Genomic DNA, 15,232 nt, shown 5'->3' with positions numbered 1-15,232 from the left:
CCGTGTGACTTTCCCTTCCCTGTCAAGGACTCTTCTGAGTGGGGACAAGTCCACATATTCCCCCAGGCCCCCAAGGGTCCTTCTAGGGAGAGTTTGAGGAGAGAACAGTACAGTACATCGCTGTAGGCTAATTGGTTTCCTTAGCATATGCGCTCATCTCCAAGGAGACAGCGTCTCGCTAGCGTGCTATGCTAGCTCTGTGGTGGGCAGGGAAGGCCAGGAGGAAAGAGCGGCTGTTTTTTAGAGCTGCTTGTCTGGGTCGTGTGGAGAACTCCTTTGGGGAGGCTAATTGGTTTCCTTAGCATATGCGCTCATCGCCAAGGAGACAGCGTCTCGCTAGCGCGCTATGCTAGCTCTGTGGTGGGCAGGGAAGGCCAGGAGGAAAGAGCAGGCTGTTTTTTAGAGCTGCTTGTCTGGGTCATGTGGAGAACTGCTTTGGGGAGCGATGAAGTAGTGGTGGTGTACTTATGACTCCGTACGGCCCTGGCTGTGCCCTTGGATAAGAGTAGCTTGTCATACCCAAATGCTTCAGTGAGATCTTAGGGGCTCCCAAGTGGCGCAGCGGTCTAAGGAACTGCATCTCAGTTCAAGAGGCATCACTACAGTCCCTGGTTCGATTCCAGGCTGTATCACATCCGGCCGTGATTGTCCCATTGGGCGGCACAATTGGCCCAGTGTCATTCCGGGTTTGGCCGGGGTAGACCGTCATTGTAACTAAGATTTTGTTCTTAACTGACTTGCCTAGTTAAATAAAAATAATAACAATCTTCTAGCTCATTAAATTAATTTTAGCCTGGTAAAATATATGTTATGATAGTAGCTCCTCTGGTTTTGGGGCATCTGGAATTGCTGTAGCTCACGGTATGTGGATCACGACCACTTGGGCTTGGCAATTAACATAGCAGAAGATTTCTTCCTCGCAATAGATTGCACTGAATGTAGGCCTTACTGACAGGCAAATGACCCAATAAGGTATAGTACAATCCCAGCTAACACAGAACATTCCCGTGACGTTCCCTAAAGGATATTTTATATCTCTTTTTTTATATATTTCTTTTTACAAATAACGTTGCCACAGTGTTCTGAGAACCAACATTTGATAGCTGGGATATCTGTGCCTGTCTGGGATAATTTATGATAACATTTGTAAATGTCAAACTGCGAGTGGTGGGGTTAAATTCTGTGAAAAGAGAGATTGTGGTGAAATGTTATATGTTTTTTTGAAAGACATTATGTGAAACAGCTGAGCTCTTATGGCCCACTAGACCAGTGGGGTTTGGTGCTGGTTTGGTGCCGATTTTATTTAAAAAATGTAGGAGCGTGGCCTTCTTTCTATTACAGCATATTGGATGACTGCTATTCATATTCCATTCACCCAGCTCAATGTAACATGGATAGGTTTAGGCTACTAAACTCAGCAACAACAAAAAAGTCCCTTTTTCAGGACCCTGTCTTTCAAAGATAATCTTTCAAAATCCAAATATTTTCGCAGATCTTCATTGTAAAGGGTTTAAACACTGTTTACCATGCTTCTTCAATGAACCATAAACACTTAATGAACATGCACTTGTGGAACGGTCGTTAAGACACTAACAGCTTACAGACGGTAGGCAATTAAGGTCACAGTTATGAAACCTTAGGACACTAAAGAGGCCTTTCTACTGACTCTGATAAACACTAAAAGAAAGATGCCCAGGGTCCTTGCTCATCTGTGTGAACATGCCTTAGGCATGCTGCAAGGAGGCATGAGAACTGCAGATGTGGTCAGGGCAATAAATTGCAATGTCCGTACTGGGAGACGCCTAAGACAGCGCTACAGGGAGACAGGACGGACAGCTGATCGTCCTCGCAGTGGCAGACCACGTGTAACAACACCTGCACAGGATCGGTACATCCGAACATCACACCTGCGGGACAGGTACAGGATGGCAACAACAACTGCCCGAGTTACACCAGGAACGCACAATCCCTCCATCAGTGCTCAGACTGTCCGTAATAGGCTGAGAGAGGCTGGACTGAGGGCTGTAGGCCTGTTGTAAGGCAGGTCCTCACCAGACATCACTGGCAACAACGACACCTATGGGCACAAACCCACTGTTGCTGGACCAGCGACAGGACTGGCAAAAAATGCTCTTCACTGACGGGTCACGGTTTTGTCTCAGCAGGGGGAATGGTCGGATTCGCGTTTATCGCCGAAGGAATGAGTGTTACACCGAGGCCTGTACTCTGGAGCAGGATCGATTTGGAGGTGGAGGGTCCGTCATGGTCTGGGGCGGTGTGTCACAGCATCATCGGACTGAGCTTGTTGTCATTGCAGGCAATCTCAACACTGTGCATTATAGGGAAGACATCCTCCTCCCTCATGTGGTACCCTTCCTGCAGGCTCATCCTGACATGACCCTCCAGCATGACAATGCCACCAGCCATATTGCTCGTTCTGTGTGTGATTTCCTGAAAGACAGGAATGTCAGTGTTCTGCCATGGCCAGCGAAGAGCCCAGATCTCAATCCCATTGAGCACGTCTGGGACCTGTTGGATCGGAGGGTGAGGGCTAGGGCCATTCCCCCCAGAAATGTCAGGGAACTTGCAGGTGCCTTGGCGGAAGAGTGGGGTAACATCTCACAGCAAGAACTGGCAAATCTGGTGCAGTCCATGAGGAGGAGATGCACTGCAGTACTTAATACAGTTGGTGGCCACACCAGATACTGACTGTGGTTTTGATTTTGACCCCCCCCTTTGTTCAGGGACACATTATTCCATTTTTGTTAGTCACATGTCTGTGGAACTTGTTCAGTTTATGTCTCAGTTGTTTAATCTTATGTTCATACAAATACTTACACATGTTAAGTTAGCTGAAAATAAACGCAGTTGACCGTGAGAGGACATTTTTTTTTTTGCTGAGTTTACATATGTGATACTCAAATTCTCCTTATACCCATCATGAGGTTGCTACAACCTAGCCTATGAATGAAAGTTTACAACGTAGATGCACAGGTCAAGAGAAACATTTGAGTAATCAAGATGACAGACAGTGACACATTCAATACCGCCTTTGCAGACTCTTGCCTGCGTTTGGCTGATCTAGGCTGCAACCATTAATCCAACAGTTTCAAATGAGTTTCTATTGGCCAAATTCTGGTATGTTTAGCCCCTTTTTGTTCAATTTGCTTCCGTTTTAAGATATGTTTTTCAACAGAATAGGAGGACTTAATAACCCTGAACACCCCTGATCACATGCAAACACAGTTCACTTTCATAGCAGCCACATGAAAACAACATGATCACTTTTCTCATTGAATAATTCATTCTCGGATCTATTCAATCTCCTTTTCCTTTCGCTTGTGGACTTCAGTGTACAACACATCAGCTGTCTGTGACCAAGCTAAAAAAAAGCTTTCCAAGCCAAACAATCATAACCATTAACCGTTACACACAGCCTACATCATTGTCACCATATTAGCTAACATCATAGTCAACATGCCTACTTCAACTAATGCGGTAGTAAACCCGCTACAATCATGCAGTACAGTGTACAGTCAGCAAGCAGTTTAGCCGTTACACCTGCAGGCCCCTGGGGCAATACATTTATTCAAACCAAAAGCTTACCTTGACTTGGAAGAGTTCTAGTGTTGGATAGCCATAGCCAGCTAGCTAACCTAGCATCCCTCTCATTTGAGCCGGGTGTTACAGTAGGCTAAACTAGCTAGCTGCATTCACTAGTTAAGTGAAAGTGAAAAAAATACAAAATATAGCTCTCGCTCTCTCTCTTGCTTCTTTATTTTTGAACAAAGGAATTTGTTCAAAACTAACTTGTATTTTTCTCTCGGAGTCAACTACTCACCACATTTTATGCACTGCACCCAACACTTAGTTTATTGAGGCTGTAATGTTAAGATCCTGTCAGGGTTTGGCTCATTCTACCAGTTGTGCATAGAGTCTACTGCATCAGTGAGGCAAGAGGGCAGGCAGAGGTGGAAGAGAGAGTTTGGCTACGTCCCAAATGGCCACGTCCCAAATGGCCCAAATGGCCCCAAATGGCTATTCCCTATACAGTGCACTGGGCCCTTGTCAGAAGTTGCACACTGCATAGGGAATAGGGTGCCATTTGGGACGCAACCCTTGTGGTGGTGGGTAATCGTCATGGCTCCCTCTGCTCAGAGCTCTGACTTTTCCTTTCCAACAATAATGATCGTTTCCTCAGCTAAAACCACAGCATTGGTTGGACTGAGACAACTGGTATTTACAGTGAATGGGCTTTTCAGGAGAAGATGCACATTCTTTACTTGTAGTGACATGAATGGAATTTTGGTCATTGTTGTGTTAGGAATTCATTGGGTGGTGAAGTGGCCATGTTTGAAGGGATTTGAATACCTTACGTCACTCTTCCATTTACCTAGTTCTCCTTGAAAAGTGTTGGTGTCTTGCTCTGTGTTTTATCCAGGCCTATGACTTGACACCACATCAGGGTAACGTTCAGTAGGGAAACGTTGTGGAATGTTGCAGATAGATGATACCTTATTCTACATGTCAGAGGCATCTTTGTTCTACATACTATATGTCTATATCTGAACATTTCACGCCGTTGTGCCATGCTGAATGTGGCCCCGTACATGTAGTTGTAAAGTATAGCTGTGAGTGTGACACATTGTTTTTCAGGTTGAGGTAACTTCCTGTGAGCAAGGCCTTCAGTCTCCTTCCACTTCTCGGATTCGTTTGTCTCATCTTTGAATTTTGCCGCTTTTTTTACCCGTCTGTGTCGCTACAGACCGGTTTCCTCTTCTCTAGACAAACGCCTACTTCCTCCTCCTGTTAACCTCTCTCTAATTCTGGCTTTTGCTCTTTTTCCGTGCTCAAGGCAAGGCACTGTGAAGTTTAGTTTATAACCCTTGATTCTGTGACTGCTGGATCCATAAGGATTTATTTTGTATTTGTGGCTAGCTAGTGTTAGTGTAATTCATTTTTTGTTTAGTTTTGTTGTTGTGGATTTGAAAGAAGACGTGTTGGAGGCAGGACCAGCAGGTTGAACTCACTAGCTGGTTGTCGTCAAGGTTTCCGGGTGAGTCCTCTGTCTTTTCTTCTTGTTGTGTACTGTACTCACTGCTCAGGCTGGAAAGGGGTGCATTGGGCCGAAGGGTGTGGCCCTAATTTAAGGGCTCTTTTCCTTTGCCTTCCTCATCCTCTGTTTCCTCTAACCCCTTGGGCATAGACCCGGTTCAGACCATAGAATTAGAATAACTATACATCACAATACCAGGTCAGCCATTCTGAGTTAACCCATGAGTTAAAAAAATATATGCCATTTAGCAAAAGCTTTTATCCAAAGCGACTAGTCATGTGTGCATACATTTTACACTAAGGGGGGGTCCCAGGAATTGAAACCCACTATCCTAGCATTGCAAGCGCCATGCTCTACCAACGGAGCTACAGTTAAATTGCCATGGTCAGAGGTTCTACTCATTCTTCATCTATGGCTCAGACATAAGGGTAGAGAGATGAGTTGGTGAATAAGCATAGTCTGGTTAGCCCTGACAGGTCAGCTATTGCAGGATCCCCCCAGGTGCAGGTGAGGAGAGTGCTGGGCATGTTATTGTTTTGACATGCATTGTCTGAATTAGACCCACAGAATTATACCTGCGCAGGAGCGGCTTCTATGAAGGAACTTTGAAAGCCTTTGAACTTCAAAGAGTTGGTTTAACGTTGGACCAAAGCTAGCCCTTGACCATGACTCAGTTCCATTACATTGCACATAATGCTGCCTAGAGGTTGAGATCTAGACCAGAGCTAACTAACAAGCGGGGTTGGGGAGTAATGGATTACATGTAATCAGTTACATGTAAGGGATTACAATAAAACTGTAACTAATCTGTTATGTTACAAGCAAAAATATTGTAATCAGATTACAGATACTTGTGAAAAAACTAGATGATTACTTTGATTGCTTTTCAATTCAGAAAGGACTTCTGCCGAAAAAAAATCTTTGACACTTCTCTGGTTTCTCAATGACATTCAAGTCAGCATTTAAAAAAGATAGCAGTAGGGCAGGTAGCCTACACACACTGGCAAGGATTTTCATCTGTCAGGCATTCAGACCATGGAATACGTTTTTGAGTGACAGTGAGGGCTTTGCATAGGCGCATTGCTGAATTTTTTTGTAGGACTGGGAAAAAAATGCCCGGAATGTAAAAGAATATTATTAATCAGTTCCCATTCTTTTTTAAATAACGGTTCGGCTCCGGAACAGTATAGATAATTTTCGTTCTGGTTTTCTGTTCTGTTCCCTGAACGGGTTCCAACCCCTGGTTTAGGGTTAAAACTAAAATGTGAAATGTCTTAGGGGGTTCGAGGAGAGGGTTGCTGAGCTATTGGATTGTTTTTCTCAATCGTCACCAAGGTTTTAATTGTGAACAAACTGAGTAAAACAGCACACAGTTGGAATTCAAGAAATGTCTTTGAGAAATTGTTGTGAATAAGAAAAACATTTAAATTAAATAATTGGCTGTGCTGCTCATTAGATATGGGTGTGGTTGTTAGGTCACACCTCTGTTTGGAATGATGCAGACTTTCTGTGTGATTCTTTCATTTTATTCAGGATGGTGTCAACAAAATGTCTCTTGATTGTTGCTGACTCTCTTTGTTAGTGACTATCTTTGTTACACTCTTTCACTCCAGTGTTTAATTGGTATATTGTAATTACTTCGCCACCATGGCCTATTTATTGCCTTACCTTCCTTATCTTACCTCATTTGCACATACTGTATATAGACTTTTTCTACTGTATTATTGACTGTATGTTTGTTTATTCCATGTGTAACTCTGTGTTGTTGTATGTGTCGAACTGCTTTGCTTTATCTTGGCCAGGTCGCAGTTGTAAATGAGAACTTGTTTTCAACTGGCCTACCTGGTTAAATAAAGGTGAAATAATTTTATACAAATAAAAATAAAAATAAATGAAAGTGGCGATTTGGCGAACCCTTTTGGTTTCACTGATTTGGGTTCACTGTTTATTACAATCTTGGCAGGGATATTCAAATCTAAGCCTTGAGGTCCGCAGGACTGCTGTTTTTCCTCTTCTACGTGATAATGAATTGCACCCACCTGATGTCCCAGGTCTAAATCAGTCCTTGATTACAGGGGAAGAATACAAATCAGCAGTGGATCTGGCTTCGAGGTCCAGCCTTACCCTTTAGATCTAAACCCCGAATCACTCCCCTCACTTACACATCTACAAAACTACCAGGAGTATTGAGTCCTGGACCATGAGTCTATTTGGTGATTTGGTGTTTTATTAACACGAGTTTAGAGAATTGCTGTCCCCTCAGCAGGCGTGTTGTGTACTTCGGCGGAGTGACTCCAGTGCTGTTAACTGCTGTGAGAGTTGTTGTCAGCCCTCTGGCACAGACTTCTGACAGGATATCCTGCTTGCTGCACAAGAAACAAGGGCATGTTTGTGAAATAAAGCGGCCTGCTAAGATGGAGACAGTTAGTAGTACTATAGTAGCCTGCTGAGATGGAGACAGTTAGTATTACTATAGTAGCCTGCTGAGATGGAGACAGTTAGTATTACTATAGTAGCCTGCTAAGATGGAGACAGTTAGTATTACTATAGTAGCCTGCTGAGATGGAGACAGTTAGTATTACTATAGTAGCCTGCTGAGATGGAGACAGTTAGTTTTAGTATTACTATAGTAGCCTGCTGAGATGGAGACAGTTAGTATTACTATAGTAGCCTGCTGAGACGGAGACAGTTAGTATTACTATAGTAGCCTGCTGAGATGGAGACAGTTAGTATTACTATAGTAGCCTGCTGAGATGGAGACAGTTAGTATTACTATAGTAGCCTGCTGAGATGGAGACAGTTAGTTTTAGTATTACTATAGTAGCCTGCTGAGATGGAGACAGTTAGTATTACTATAGTAGCCTGCTGAGATGGAGACAGTTAGTAGTACTATAGTAGCCTGCTGAGATGGAGACAGTTAGTATTACTATAGTAGCCTGCTGAGATGGAGACAGTTAGTATTACTATAGTAGCCTGCTGAGATGGAGACAGTTAGTATTACTATAGTAGCCTGTTAGTAGTACTATAGTAGCCTGCTGAGATGGAGACAGTTAGTATTAGTAGTACTATAGTAGCCTGCTGAGATGGAGACAGTTAGTATTAGTAGTACTATAGTAGCCTGCTGAGATGGAGACAGTTAGTATTACTATAGTAGCCTGCTGAGATGGAGACAGTTAGTATTACTATAGTAGCCTGCTGAGATGGAGACAGTTAGTATTACTATAGTAGCCTGCTGAGATGGAGACAGTTAGTATTAGTATTACTATAGTAGCCGGCTGAGATGGAGACAGTTAGTATTACTATAGTAGCCTGCTGAGATGGAGACAGTTAGTATTACTATAGTAGCCTGCTGAGATGGAGACAGTTAGTATTAGTAGTACTATAGTAGCCTGCTAAGATGGAGACAGTTAGTATTACTATAGTAGCCTGGTGAGATGGAGACAGTTAGTATTACTATAGTAGCCTGCTGAGATGGAGACAGTTAGTATTACTATAGTAGCCTGCTGAGATGGAGACAGTTAGTATTAGTAGTACTATAGTAGCCTGCTGAGATGGAGACAGTTAGTATTACTATAGTAGCCTGCTGAGATGGAGACAGTTAGTAGTACTATAGTAGCCTGCTGAGATGGAGACAGTTAGTAGTACTATAGTAGCCTGCTGAGATGGAGACAGTTAGTATTACTATAGTAGCCTGCTGAGATGGAGACAGTATTAGTAGTACTATAGTAGCCTGCTGAGATGGAGACAGTTAGTATTAGTAGTACTATAGTAGCCTGCTGAGATGGAGACAGTTAGTATTACTATAGTAGCCTGCTGAGATGGAGACAGTTAGTATTACTATAGTAGCCTGCTGAGATGGAGACAGTTAGTATTACTATAGTAGCCTGCTGAGATGGAGACAGTTAGTATTACTATAGTAGCCTGCTGAGATGGAGACAGTTAGTATTACTATAGTAGCCTGCTGAGATGGAGACAGTTAGTATTACTATAGTAGCCTGCTGAGATGGAGACAGTTAGTATTACTATAGTAGCCTGCTGAGATGGAGACAGTTAGTATTACTATAGTAGCCTGCTGAGATGGAGACAGTTAGTATTACTATAGTAGCCTGCTGAGATGGAGACAGTTAGTATTACTATAGTAGCCTGCTGAGATGGAGACAGTTAGTATTACTATAGTAGCCTGCTGAGATGGAGACAGTTAGTATTACTATAGTAGCCTGCTGAGATGGAGACAGTTAGTATTACAATAGTAGCCTGCTGAGATGGAGACAGTTAGTATTAGTAGTACTATAGTAGCCTGCTGAGATGGAGACAGTTAGTATTACTATAGTAGCCTGCTGAGATGGAGACAGTTAGTATTACTATAGTAGCCTGCTGAGATGGAGACAGTTAGTAGTACTATAGTAGCCTGCTGAGATGGAGACAGTTAGTATTCCTATAGTAGCCTGCTGAGATGGAGACAGTTAGTATTACTATAGTAGCCTGCTGAGATGGAGACAGTTAGTATTACTATAGTAGCCTGCTGAGATGGAGACAGTTAGTATTAGTAGTACTATAGTAGCCTGCTGAGATGGAGACAGTTAGTAGTACTATAGTAGCCTGCTGAGATGGAGACAGTTAGTATTCCTATAGTAGCCTGCTGAGATGGAGACAGTTAGTATTACTATAGTAGCCTGCTGAGATGGAGACAGTTAGTATTAGTAGTACTATAGTAGCCTGCTGAGATGGAGACAGTTAGTATTACTATAGTAGCCTGCTGAGATGGAGACAGTTAGTATTACTATAGTAGCCTGCTGAGATGGAGACAGTTAGTAGTACTATAGTAGCCTGCTGAGATGGAGACAGTTAGTATTCCTATAGTAGCCTGCTGAGATGGAGACAGTTAGTATTACTATAGTAGCCTGCTGAGATGGAGACAGTTAGTATTACTATAGTAGCCTGCTGAGATGGAGACAGTTAGTATTAGTAGTACTATAGTAGCCTGCTGAGATGGAGACAGTTAGTATTAGTAGTACTATAGTAGCCTGCTGAGATGGAGACAGTTAGTATTAGTAGTACTATAGTAGCCTGCTGAGATGGAGACAGTTAGTATTAGTAGTACTATAGTAGCCTGCTGAGATGGAGACAGTTAGTATTAGTAGTACTATAGTAGCCTGCTGAGATGGAGACAGTTAGTATTAGTAGTACTATAGTAGCCTGCTGAGATGGAGACAGTTAGTATTACTATAGTAGCCTGCTGAGATGGAGACAGTTAGTATTACTATAGTAGCCTGCTGAGACGGAGACAGTCAATAGTAGTAGTACTGTAGTAGCCTGCTGAGACAGAGTAGTCACAACACACTGACATTAATGGCATAGTTGGATTGTGTGGGGAGGGGGTGGGGTTGTGTGTGCCTGTGCCGACTATCTTTAGAAAGCTGGGTGTGACTAAGAGATGCTCTGTGAGAGAGAATTTTGAATGAGGAATTTCTTATAATTGACCATTTCTCCACATGATTTCTCCATGCAGTTTTAGTGAAGTTCAACTTTGAATTTGATGCCTGTGTCACTCACAACATGGCTGTTCTGTTCCCTTTTCTTACCGTTGTGCCACTTTTCCCTCCAGTTCCCCCCACGCTTCCTATTTCTCTTCTTCTTTCATTGTTTTGTCCACCAGTGTCTACCACCCAGGGGGAACTCGGATAGATGTGGGCACAGTTTCACAGGGCAAAGAGAAGCAATCTCATTTTCAATGAGCTCTTACCAGGCTTTTTCCTATAGGAACTGTGGGTGGTTCTGTGTGAAGACAAACTACAGGTGTGTGTTACAGGCTAAAACATTCATACATGAATGAATATCCCCCTCCACAGAGGGTAGGGGAGGCTTTTTAGACTGGTGACGGCGGGGGCGGATTGGCCATCTGGCAATTCTGGGAAATGCCAGATGTGCTAGACCGTTTTTTAGTTGGTTGGGCTGGTTGAAATTGACATACAAAAATATATTTTTCCCAAAAAAATGTAAAAGGGGAAAATGGCCAGCCAGTGGCACATCAGCCTGTTAAGATTTTTATAAAGAGTTTTGCAATTTCTCTGTTATACTAATCTACAATGAGCTGATCAATGGGCAAGGCCAGCTGGCCTTGTTTTCTGATGGGCTGAGCTGAGGTCATGCAAACTCTCATTCAAATTCAAACCTGGCATCAGCAACGAGACCTGTTCTGACTCTGTCATCAGTTAGACAGACCATAGATCATAAAAAAATAAAAGGGTGGGTGCCTATAAACGTAGAAAGGGAACATTCTACGTTGTCACCACACTCAAAACGTCCTATTTTGGGAGCGTCTAAAACCATAATTTGGTCAAACAGTAAAGTGCATTGTCCTCATGATTCCTCTAATGAAAGTGTGTGCCCTGCACCTGTATCTGTATCACTAGGTCCTGCTGCTGTAATGAGCGAGCCACTCCCCTTTCCCCTCATGCGCTTAAGAGAAGAACAATTCTGATCATATAACATTTAAAAATCCAATTAGGGGAAAAACAGAAAGGCCTCAGCTTTCTGTAGGGATAATTGTTATTTCTCAACACTCAATATTCAGCTCAATAGCCAATATTTTACAACCAAGATATTTGATATGGATTTGAGATATGGAACGGTGCATGGGAAAAATGCGCACCAGCCATTGCGAGGGCATAGGTCTCATGGGTAGTAGCCTAATCTGTGTTTTTTAGGACATAAAATGTACTGTTTGATGAATACATAGCTACTAGCCAGCAGCATACCACCCTGCATACCACTGCTGCCTTGCTTCTGAAGCTAAGCAGGGTTGGTCCTGGTCAGTCCCTGGATGGGAGACCAGATGCTGCTCGAAGTGGTGCTGGAGGGCCAGTAGGAGGCACTCTTTCCTCTGGTCTAAAAAATATCCCAATGCCCCAGGGCAGTGCCCTGTGTAGGGTGCTGTCTTTCGGATGGCACGTTAAACGTGTGTCCTGACTCTCTGAGGTCGTTAAAGATCCCATGGCACTTATCGTAAGAGTAGGGGTGTTAACCCCGGTGTCCTGGCTAAATTCCCAATCTGGCCCTCAAACCATCACGGTCATCTAATAATCCCCAGTTTACAATTGGCTCATTCATCCCCCTCCTCTCCCCTGTAACTATTCCCCAGGTCGTTGCTGTAAATGAGAACGTGTTCTCAGTCAACTTACCTGGTAAAAAAACGGATAAATAAATACAATTAAAACTAGCAGTGGGTATTATATTTAGAGTTAGCGATCTAGTGTGTTTTGATGTGTGGAGTTTCCACTTCCTCAGGTGTTGAACTGAATTAGAGGTGCACATAAAGATGTATAATCTCTCTATTGAACCCCCCCAAAATTGGGACATTCTGGAGTCCTATTTTGACCAGTAAAATATACCATCTATAGTCTACTGAAATTTTCAACCCAAAATTCATGACAATCACTGGATTAGGTTGCACAAAATATATTGAGTATGAATTCCTGCTTGGATGTGTTAGGTGAAATGCCCTTTTTCTTGAATAACTCGGTATTCTATTTTTGAAACTTCTTTAATAAATCACTTTGAGTTACTTTATAAGATGATTACTCATGTTTTGGTGGATGGTGCCACCAACTGTAGAAGTTAGTGGCACCAGTGTCACCAGGGGAAAATCTTAGTCTGGACAGTAGTAATAGACAATTAGGGTAGGTGTTGATTCAGGGGAACACATACAGTCACATCCATAAGTATCATTTTGGCTCTGTACAATTGATTTGAAAGGAAACAATCAAGATGTGCTTAAAGTGTAGACTTTCATCTTTAATTTAAGGGTTTTGTCAATTATTGTATGGACCGTGTAGGAATTACAACCATTTGTATACATAGTCCCCCAATTTTAGTGGCTCAAAAGTAATTGAACATACTAACAAAATCATACATTAAATTCTGAGTTTTAATACTTGGTTGAAAATCAAATCAAATGTTATTAGTCTCATGCGCCGAATACAACAGGTGTAGGTAGACCTTACAGTGAAATGCTTACTTATGAGCCCATAAACGACAGTGCAGTTTCAAAAAATACAGATAAGAATAAGAGAAAAGTAACAAGTAATTAAAGAGCAGCAGTAGAAAATAATAAATAACAATATACAGGGGGGTTGCCAGTACAGAGTCAATGTAGGTAGAGACTATGCATAGATGACAGCAGAGAGTGGCAGTGGTGTGTAGAGGGGAGGGGGCAATGCGAATAGTCTGGGTAGCCATTTGACTAGATGTTCAGGAGTCTTATGGCTTGGGGGTAGAAGCTGTTTAGAAGCCTCTTAGACCTACTCAATGACTGCCTGAAGTCTGGAACACATAGACATCACCAGATGCTGGGTTTCTTCCCTGGTGATGCTCTGCCAGGCCTTTACTGCAGCTGTCTTCAGTTCCTGCTTGTTCCTGGGGCGTTTTTCCTTCAGCAAGTGAAATGCATGCTCAATTGGATTCAGGTCAGGTGATTGACTTGGCCATTGCAGAACATTCCTCTTTGGTATTGGGTTGCTTTTGCAGTATGCTTCGGGTCATTGTCCATCTGCACTGTGAAGTGTCGTCCAATGAGTTTTGAAGCATTTGGCTGAATCTGAGCAGATAATATAGCCCTTAACACTTCAGAATTTATCCTGCTGCTTTTGTCAGCAGTCAGTCACGTCATCAATAAATACCAGTTCCATTGGACAGGCATACATGCCCACGCCGTTACACTACCTCCACCATGCTTCACAGATGAGGTGTTTGTATTTATTATGGATCCCCATTAGCTGCTGCCAATGCTACTCTTCCTGGGGTCTGGCAAAATGAAGGCAGTTATACAATTTAAAAAACATTACAATACATTCATTACAGAATTCACAACACACTAAAAGTGTGTGCCCACATGCCCATACTCCACTACCTCATATCTACAATGCAAAATCCATGTGTGTGTATAGTGCTTATGTTATCATGTATGTACAGTTGAAGTCTGAAGTTTACATACACTTAGGTTGGAGTCATTAAAACTTGTTTTTCAACCACTCCACACATTTCTTGTTAACAAACTATAGTTTTGGCAAGTTGGTTAGGACATCTACTTTGTGCATGACATAAGTCATTTTTCCAACAATTGTTTACAGACAGATTATTTCACTTATAAATTCACTGTATCACAATTCCAGTGGGTCAGAAGTTTACATACACTAAGTTGACTGTGCCTTTAAACAGCTTGGGAAATTCCAGAAAATGATGTAATGGCTTTAGAAGCTTCTGATAGGCTAATTGACATAATTTGAGTCAATTGGAGGTGTACTTGTGGATGTGCTCTTTGCTCAGTGCCTCTTTGCTTGACATCATGGGACAATCAAAAGAAATCAGCCAAGACCTCAGAAAAATAATTGTAGACCTCCACAAGTCTGATTCATCCTTGGGAGCAATTTCCAAACGCCTGAAGGTACCACATTCATCTGTACAAACAATAGTACGCAAGTCTAAACACCATGGGACCACGCAAGTAACTATTTATCCACATTATAGCAGGGGGGTAAACCCATAACACAAGTTTTTCCCAGCAGCAGACTATGATCGATAATGTCAAAAGCTGCACTGAAGTCTAACAAGACAGCCCCCACACTCATTTTAGAATACATTTTTCTCAGCCAATCATCAGTCATTTGTGTAAGTGCCATGCTTGTTGAGTGTCATTCCCTATATGCATGCTGAAATTCTGTTGTCAATTTGTTTACTGTGAAATAGCATTGTATCTGGTCAAACACAATTTTTCCCCAGAAGTTTACTAAGGGTTGGTAACAGACTGATTGGTCATCTATTTGAGCCAGTAAAGGGGGCTTTACTATTCTTGGGTAGCGGAATGACTAGCTTCCCTCCAGGCCTGAGGGCACACACTTTCTAGTAAGCTTAAATTGAAGATGTGGCAATATCGTCCATTACTATCCTCAGTAATTTTCCATCCAGATTGTCAGACCCCGGTGGCTTGTCATTGTTAATAGACAATCATTTTTTCACCTCTTCCACAGTCACATTACGGAATTCAAAAGTACAATTCTTGTCTTTCATAATTTGGTCAGATATACTTGGATGTGTAGTGTCAGCGTTTGTTGCTGGCATGTCATCCCTAAGTTTGTTTATCTTGTCAATGTAAAAGTCATTAAAGTAGGTGGCAATGGG

The 15,232-nt window shown here is 42.4% G+C and overlaps 1 protein-coding gene across 7 annotated transcripts in view; it reads left to right on the top strand.

Annotated features, from left to right (window-relative positions):
- The window catches only part of elmo1 (engulfment and cell motility 1 (ced-12 homolog, C. elegans)), a 214,486-nt gene that overhangs the window by 49,893 nt on the left and 149,361 nt on the right, over nucleotides 1-15,232 (top strand). For 4 of the 7 annotated variants that reach the window (XM_071375199.1, XM_071375193.1, XM_071375196.1 and 1 more), the window contains exon 1: nucleotides 4,807-5,056. The exons of the other annotated variants lie outside the window; for them this stretch is intronic. The gene's annotated coding sequence lies outside the window, so the exon portion shown is untranslated. Of the gene's footprint in view, nucleotides 1-4,806; nucleotides 5,057-15,232 lie in introns of those variants that run through there. 7 annotated transcript variants of the gene reach the window in all.

Source organism: Salvelinus alpinus, chromosome 29, assembly GCF_045679555.1.
Source record: "Salvelinus alpinus chromosome 29, SLU_Salpinus.1, whole genome shotgun sequence".
NCBI lineage: Eukaryota > Metazoa > Chordata > Actinopteri > Salmoniformes > Salmonidae > Salvelinus > Salvelinus alpinus.
The sequence above is the reverse complement of the archived record's forward strand: the minus strand, read 5'-3'. Positions and strand labels throughout refer to the sequence as shown.